We start from the raw sequence: 9,072 nt of genomic DNA on the forward strand, positions 1-9,072 counted from the left end.
ACGTAGTGGAAGTTTTAGCAGTAAAGGTCGAGAACCAAAACCTAGTCATTGTGGTAGTCTACAAGCCTCCGGATGCAACATCCCAGCAATTCCAGGAACAGCTGTTAAAAATTGACCACTGTCTGGAAAATCTTCCAGCTCCTGCACCCAACATCTTGCTCCTGGGGGATTTCAACTTAAGGCACCTAAAATGGAGGAATATAGCAAATAATATTGTTGCAGAAATAACACCAGGAGGCAGCTCTGATGAAAACTCACACTCACACGAGCTTTTAAATCTCTGCACAAAATTCAATTTAAACCAGCAAATAATAGAGCCTACAAGACTGGAGAATACACTAGACCTCATCTTCACTAACAATGATGATCTGATAAGAAATGTCACCATATCAAAAACAATATACTCAGATCACAACATAATTGAGGTTCAGACATGTATGCATGGAGCCCCAGACCGACAAAATGAGACTAGTCATGAGGGAGCATTCACCAAATTCAACTTCAATAACAAAAACATAAAGTGGGACCAAGTAAACCAAGTCCTAACCGATATAAGCTGGGAAGATATACTAAGCAACACAGACCCAAACTTATGCCTAGAACAGATTAACTCGGTGGCACTCGATGTATGCACAAGGCTTATTCCTCTAAGAAAAAGGAGGAGTAGATGTAAAATAGAAAGAGACAGGCGCTCCCTTTACAGGCGACGGAAAAGAATAACAGAGCGGCTAAAAGAGGTCAATATATCTGAAATGCGCAGGGAGACACTGGTCAGAGAAATAGCAAGCATCGAACTTAAGCTAAAAGAATCCTTTAGGAGTCAGGAATCGCGGGAAGAACTAAAAGCCATAAATGAAATCGAAAGAAACCCAAAGTATTTCTTCTCCTATGCCAAATCAAAATCGAGAACAACGTCCAGTATTGGGCCCCTACTTAAACAAGATGGGTCCTACACAGATGACAGCAAGGAAATGAGTGAGCTACTCAAGTCCCAATATGACTCAGTTTTTAGCAAGCCGCTAACCAGACTGAGAGTCGAAGACCAAAATGAATTTTTTATGAGAGAGCCACAAAATTTGACTAACACAAGCCTATCCGATGTTATCCTGACGCCAAATGACTTCGAACAGGCGATAAATGACATGCCCATGCACTCTGCCCCAGGGCCAGACTCATGGAACTCTGTGTTCATCAAGAACTGCAAGAAGCCCCTATCACGAGCCTTTTCCATCCTATGGAGAGGGAGCATGGACACGGGGGTCGTCCCTCAGTTACTAAAAACAACAGACATAGCCCCACTCCACAAAGGGGGCAGTAAAGCAACAGCAAAGAACTACAGACCAATAGCACTAACATCCCATATCATAAAAATCTTTGAAAGGGTCCTAAGAAGCAAGATCACCACCCATCTAGAAACCCATCAGTTACACAACCCAGGGCAACATGGGTTTAGAACAGGTCGCTCCTGTCTGTCTCAACTACTGGATCACTACGACAAGGTCCTAAATGCACTAGAAGACAAAAAGAATGCAGATGTAATATATACAGACTTTGCAAAAGCCTTCGACAAGTGTGACCATGGCGTAATAGCGCACAAAATGCGCGCTAAAGGAATAACAGGAAAAGTCGGTCGATGGATCTATAATTTCCTCACTAACAGAACACAGAGAGTAGTCGTCAACAGAGTAAAGTCCGAGGCAGCTACGGTGAAAAGCTCTGTCCCACAAGGCACAGTACTAGCTCCCATCTTGTTCCTCATCCTCATATCCGACATAGACAAGGATGTCAGCCACAGCACCGTGTCTTCCTTTGCAGATGACACCCGAATCTGCATGACAGTGTCTTCCATTGCAGACACTGCAAGGCTCCAGGCGGACATCAACCAAATCTTTCAGTGGGCTGCAGAAAACAATATGAAGTTCAACGATGAGAAATTTCAATTACTCAGATATGGTAAACATGAGGAAATTAAATCTTCATCAGAGTACAAAACAAATTCTGGCCACAAAATAGAGCGAAACACCAACGTCAAAGACCTAGGAGTGATTATGTCGGAGGATCTCACCTTCAAGGACCATAACATTGTATCAATCGCATCTGCTAGAAAAATGACAGGATGGATAATGAGAACCTTCAAAACTAGGGAGGCCAAGCCCATGATGACACTCTTCAGGTCACTTGTTCTATCTAGGCTGGAATATTGCTGCACTCTAACAGCACCTTTCAAGGCAGGTGAAATTGCCGACCTAGAAAATGTACAGAGAACTTTCACGGCGCGCATAACGGAGATAAAACACCTCAATTACTGGGAGCGCTTGAGGTTTCTAAACCTGTATTCCCTGGAACGCAGGAGGGAGAGATACATGATTATATACACCTGGAAAATCCTAGAGGGACTAGTACCAAACTTGCACACGAAAATCACTCACTACGAAAGCAAAAGACTTGGCAGACGATGCACCATCCCCCCAATGAAAAGCAGGGGTGTCACTAGCACGTTAAGAGACCATACAATAAGTGTCAGGGGCCCGAGACTGTTCAACTGCCTCCCAGCACACATAAGGGGGATTACCAACAGACCCCTGGCAGTCTTCAAGCTGGCACTGGACAAGCACCTAAAGACAGTTCCTGATCAGCCGGGCTGTGGCTCGTACGTTGGTTTGCGTGCAGCCAGCAGCAACAGCCTGGTTGATCAGGCGCTGATCCACCAGGAGGCCTGGTCACAGACCGGGCCGCGGGGGCGTTGACCCCCGAAACTCTCTCCAGGTAAACTCCAGGTAAACACCTACTCTTAACACCTCCCCTCAGATCATAATCTAAGCAGAAGCGGCGCTAGATTAGTTGCCATCACCCGGTGGTGTAGACCTGGGCCACCCGGGCCACCCGGGCCACCTGGGCCACCCGGGCCACCTGGGCCACCTGGGCCACCCGGGCCACCTGGGCCACCTGGGCCACCCGGGCCAAGGGCACTTCTCGCCCAGGGCAGTTCAGATACATCTTTATTACTGTATTTCTTTTAATTTATTTATATACTCTTTAGCGATATTGTCCGCGAATTAAGTGCCCCATTTTGTTCTAAGCCTAGACCACCGCCTAGACCACCACCTAGACCACCACCTAGACCACCGCCTAGACCACCACCTAGACCACCACCTAGACCACCGCCTAGACCACCACCTAGACCACCGCCTAGACCACCACCTAGACCACCGCCTAGACCACCGCCTAGACCACCGCCTAGACCACCGCCTAGACCACCGCCTAGACCACCGCCTAGACCACCACCTAGACCACCACCTAGACCACCACCTAGACCACCGCCTAGACCACCACCTAGACCACCACCTAGACCACCACCTAGACCACCGCCTAGACCACCACCTAGACCACCACCTAGACCACCGCCTAGACCACCACCTAGACCACCGCCTAGACCACCGCCTAGACCACCGCCTAGACCACCACCTAGACCACCACCTAGACCACCGCCTAGACCACCACCTAGACCACCACCTAGACCACCGCCTAGACCACCACCTAGACCACCACCTAGACCACCGCCTAGACCACCGCCTAGACCACCACCTAGACCACCGCCTAGACCACCGCCTAGACCACCACCTAGACCACCACCTAGACCACCACCTAGACCACCGCCTAGACCACCGCCTAGACCACCGCCTAGACCACCGCCTAGACCACCGCCTAGACCACCACCTAGACCACCACCTAGACCACCGCCTAGACCACCACCTAGACCACCACCTAGACCACCGCCTAGACCACCACCTAGACCACCGCCTAGACCACCGCCTAGACCACCGCCTAGACCACCGCCTAGACCACCTCCTAGACCACCGCCTAGACCACCGCCTAGACCACCACCTAGACCACCGCCTAGACCACCGCCTAGACCACCACCTAGACCACCGCCTAGACCACCACCTAGACCACCACCTAGACCACCACATAGACCACCGCCTAGACCACCGCCTAGACCACCGCCTAGACCACCGCCTAGACCACCACCTAGACCACCACCTAGACCACCGCCTAGACCACCACCTAGACCACCGCCTAGACCACCGCCTAGACCACCACCTAGACCACCGCCTAGACCACCGCCTAGACCACCACCTAGACCACCACCTAGACCACCGCCTAGACCACCGCCTAGACCACCACCTAGACCACCGCCTAGACCACCACCTAGACCACCACCTAGACCACCGCCTAGACCACCGCCTAGACCACCACCTAGACCACCGCCTAGACCACCGCCTAGACCACCACCTAGACCACCACCTAGACCACCGCCTAGACCACCGCCTAGACCACCACCTAGACCACCGCCTAGACCACCACCTAGACCACCTAGACCACCTAGACCACCACCTAGACCACCGCCTAGACCACCGCCTAGACTACGACCTAGACCACCGCCTAGACCACCGCCTAGACCACCACCTAGACCACCTAGACCACCACCTAGACCACCGCCTAGACCACCGCCTAGACCACCGCCTAGACCACCTAGACCACCACCTAGACCACCGCCTAGACCACCTAGACCACCACCTAGACCACCACCTAGACCACCGCCTAGACCACCGCCTAGACCACCTAGACCACCACCTAGACCACCGCCTAGACCACCTAGACCACCACCTAGACCACCACCTAGACCACCTAGACCACCACCTAGACCACCGCCTAGACCACCTAGACCACCACCTAGACCACCGCCTAGACCACCTAGACCACCTAGACCACCACCTAGACCACCACCTAGACCACCACCTAGACCACCACCTAGACCACCGCCTAGACCACCACCTAGACCACCGCCTAGACCACCACCTAGACCACCGCCTAGACCACCACCTAGACCACCGCCTAGACCACCACCTAGACCACCGCCTAGACCACCACCTAGACCACCGCCTAGACCACCACCTAGACCACCACCTAGACCACCGCCTAGACCACCACCTAGACCACCGCCTAGACCACCGCCTAGACCACCGCCTAGACCACCACCTTGACCACTGCCTAGACCACCGCCTAGACCACCGCCTAGACCACCGCCTAGACCACCACCTAGACCACTGCCTAGACCACCTAGACCACCGCCTAGACCACCGCCTAGACCACCGCCTAGACCACCACCTAGACCACCTACACCACCGCCTAGACCACTGCCTAGACCGCCTAGACCACCGCCTAGACCACCGCCTAGACCACCTAGACCACCGCCTAGACCACCGCCTAGACCACCACCTAGACCACCGCCTAGACCACTGCCTAGACCACCGCCTAGACCACCACCTAGACCGCCTAGACCACCGCCTAGACCGCCTAGACCACCACCTAGACCACCGCCTAGACCACCGCCTAGACCACCTAGACCGCCTAGACCACCGCCTAGACCACCTAGACCACCGCCTAGACCACCGCCTAGGCCACCGACCTGACCACTGCCTAGACCACCGCCTAGACCACTGCCTAGACCACCGCCTAGACCACCGCCTAGACCACCGCTTAGACCACCGCCTAGACCACTGCCTAGACCACCGCCTAGACCACTGCCTAGACCACTGCCTAGACCACCGCCTAGACCACTGCCTAGACCACCGCCTAGACCACTGCCTAGACCACCGCCTAGATTACTGCCTAGACCACTGCCTAGACCACTGCCTAGACCACCGCCTAGATTACTGCCTAGACCACCGCCTAGATTACTGCCTAGACCACTGCCTAGACCACTGCCTAGACCACTGCCTAGACCACCGCCTAGATTACTGCCTAGACCACCGCCTAGATTACTGCCTAGACCACTGCCTAGACCACTGCCTAGACCACTGCCTGGACCATCGCCTAAACCACCGCCTAGACCACTGCTTAGACCACCGCCTAGACCACTGCCTAGACCACCGCCTAGATTACTGCCTAGACCACCATCTAGGCCGCCTAGACCACTGTCTAGACCACCGCCTAGACCACTGCCTAGACCACCGCCTAGACCACTGCCTACACCACCGCCTAGACCACCGCCTAGACCACCGCCTAGACCACCGCCTGGACCACCGCCTAGACCACCGCCTAGACCATCGCCTAGACCACCGCCTAGACCACCGCCTAGGCCACTGTCTAGACCACCGCCTAGACCACCGCCTAGATCACCACCTAGACCACTGCCTAGACCACCGCCTAGACCACCGCCTAGGCCACTGTCTAGACCACCGCCTAGATCACCGCCTAGACCACTGCCTAGACCACCGCCTAGACCACCGCCTAGATCACCGCCTAGACCACTGCCTAGACCACCGCCTAGACCACCGCCTAGGCCACTGTCTAGACCACCGCCTAGACCACCGCCTAGATCACCGCCTAGATCACCGCCTAGGCCACTGTCTAGACCACCGCCTAGACCACCGCCTAGACCACCGCCTAGATCACCGCCTAGACCACTGCCTAGACCACTGCCTAGACCACCGCCTAGGCCACTGTCTAGACCACCGCCTAGACCACCGCCTAGATCACTGCCTAGACCACCGCCTAGGCCACTGTCTAGACCACCGCCTAGACCACCGCCTAGACCACCGCCTAGATCACCGCCTAGACCACTGCCTAGACCACCGCCTAGACCACCGCCTAGATCACCGCCTAGACCACTGCCTAGACCACCGCCTAGACCACCGCCTAGACCACCGCCTAGACCACCGCCTAGACCACTGCCTAGACCACCGCCTAGACCACCGCCTAGACCACCGCCTAGACCACCGCCTAGACCACTGCCTAGACCACCGCCTAGACCACTGCCTAGACCACTGCCTAGACCACCGCCTAGACCACCGCCTAGACCACCGCCTAGACCACCACCTAGACCACTGCCTAGACCACCGCCTAGACCACCGCCTAGACCACTGCCTAGACCACCGCCTAGACCACCGCCTAGACCACTGTCTAGACCACTGCCTAGACCACCGCCTAGACCACCACCTAGACCACTGTCTAGACCACCGCCTAGACCACCGCCTAGACCACTGCCTAGACCACCGCCTAGACCACCGCCTAGACCACCGCCTAGACCACCGCCTAGACCACTGCCTAGACCACCGCCTAGACCACCGCCTAGACCACCGCCTAGACCACTGCCTAGACCACCGCCTAGACCACTGCCTAGACCACCACCTAGACCACTGTCTAGACCACCGCCTAGACCACCGCCTAGACCACTGCCTAGACCACCGCCTAGACCACCGCCTAGACCACCGCCTAGACCACTGCCTAGACCACCGCCTAGACCACTGCCTAGACCACCGCCTAGACCATGTAGACCACCGCCTAGACCACCGCCTAGACCACTGCCTAGACCACCGCCTAGACCATGTAGACCACCGCCTAGACCACCGCCTAGACCACTGCCTAGACCACCGCCTAGATCTTCTACATGAAGGAGTCGCTCATAAAACTAGCTATTACATCGTCTATAATTCCAGTAGTCTTATCTACAGGTATCACTACCTTAACACATAAACATTATCATCACCACTGAAAAAAGATCTCTTTTCGTACACTAATAAATATAAGGCAGGTGAAAGATTTGAGTGAGTTGAGAGCAACTGTGCAACAAGATCAGCCGGGGAGACTCGGCTAACACATACAATACAACTGTAAACACTTAAAACAAGTTGACAGCACTTTTGAGTAAGACAGCATCAGCAGCATGAGCTTGGGGGCCCCTGTTACCACTGTGAGAGTCACCTTACTGCTAGCACAACACAACTTAAACTCTTAAGAGCACCTTGATAGAAGAAGAGTCCAGCTATAGCCTGAAGCAGCACGGGCAGCAGCAGCAGCACGGACAGCAGCATGGGCAGCAGCAGGACAGGCAGCAGCACGGACAGCAGCAGGACGGGCAGCAGCACAGGGTGTGTGTGTGAGGCAGCCCAGGCCACAGGCTGAGGGGTGTGCGACAGACCTGGTCACTCCGACGATAGAGGAAGTCTCCCCCATGCGATAACTCCCTTCGTCTTCGTTTTGTGTGCTGCTGAGTGTGCTGCGAGGCTGCTGGTACTTGGTGGTGCCTCTGGGACTGCCGCCAGCTTGTGTAGAGCTGTAGGTAAGGTGGGAGCTGATGTAGATGAGGTTATTAAACGGTTCATCATGTCAACGGATGGAGGTTATTAAACGGCATGTCCCTCTCGCTCCAGTGAATCACACGGCTTCTTTGTTCCATAAAGCTTCGTTCGTGACGAGCCTCGTGAGGGTGAGCTTAGAGAGTGAGATGGGGGTCTCTTAAAGGCAGGTGTATGGGGCTGCTGCCTTTCCCCACAGGTGAGATGGGGTATGGAGGTAGTGACCAGGGGCTGGTCAGAGGGCACGCAGCTCCCTCGTGAGGATGACAGGCTACCACGCTGAAAACACGTCTTTATACGCTTCGTTAAGCCAACATCACCCTTACCACCATGATACCCCAGGTCCCACTCCAAATTTATTCTCTCTCTCTCTCTCTCTCTCTCTCTCTCTCTCTCTCTCTCTCTCTCTCTCTCTCTCTCTCTCTCTCTCTCTCTCTCTCTCTCTCTCTCTCTCTCTCTCGGTGGGAAACAAGAGGACATTGACCAGGGTATAAATCAATATCGACGCCATTCCTGGACATCCCATAATAGTGTGACTCACAGTGTAACACTGCTGGATATACCATCACAGTATAACACTGCCGGTCATACCATCACAGTGTAACACTGCCGGATATACCATCACAGTGTAACACTGCCGGATATACCATCACAGTGTAACACTGCCGGATATACTATCACAGTGCAACACTGCCAGTCATACTATCACAGTATGACACTGCTGGTCATACCATCACAGTATAACACTGCCGGTCATACTATCACAGTATAACACTGCTGGTCATACCATCACAGTATAACACTGCCGGTCATACCATCACAGTGTAACACTGCCGGATATACCATCACAGTGTAACACTGCCGGTCATACTATCACAGTATAACACTGCCGGATATACTATCACAGTATAACACTGCCGGTCATACCATC

At 54.3% G+C, this 9,072-nt stretch overlaps 1 protein-coding gene across 2 annotated transcripts in view; it reads right to left on the bottom strand.

Moving 5' to 3' along the window:
- Positions 1–8,183, bottom strand: part of LOC138853905 (leucine-rich repeat-containing protein 70-like) — an 84,742-nt gene extending 76,559 nt beyond the window's left edge. Inside the window, exon 1 of one of the 2 annotated variants that reach the window (XM_070093544.1) lies at positions 7,808–8,183. The gene's annotated coding sequence lies outside the window, so the exon portion shown is untranslated. The remainder of the gene's footprint in view (positions 1–7,807) is intronic. The other variant, XM_070093543.1, reaches the window with a different exon arrangement.
- Between the last annotated feature and the right edge of the window lie 889 nt (positions 8,184–9,072).

Source organism: Cherax quadricarinatus, chromosome 43 (assembly GCF_038502225.1).
Source record: "Cherax quadricarinatus isolate ZL_2023a chromosome 43, ASM3850222v1, whole genome shotgun sequence".
NCBI classification, from domain to species: domain Eukaryota; kingdom Metazoa; phylum Arthropoda; class Malacostraca; order Decapoda; family Parastacidae; genus Cherax; species Cherax quadricarinatus.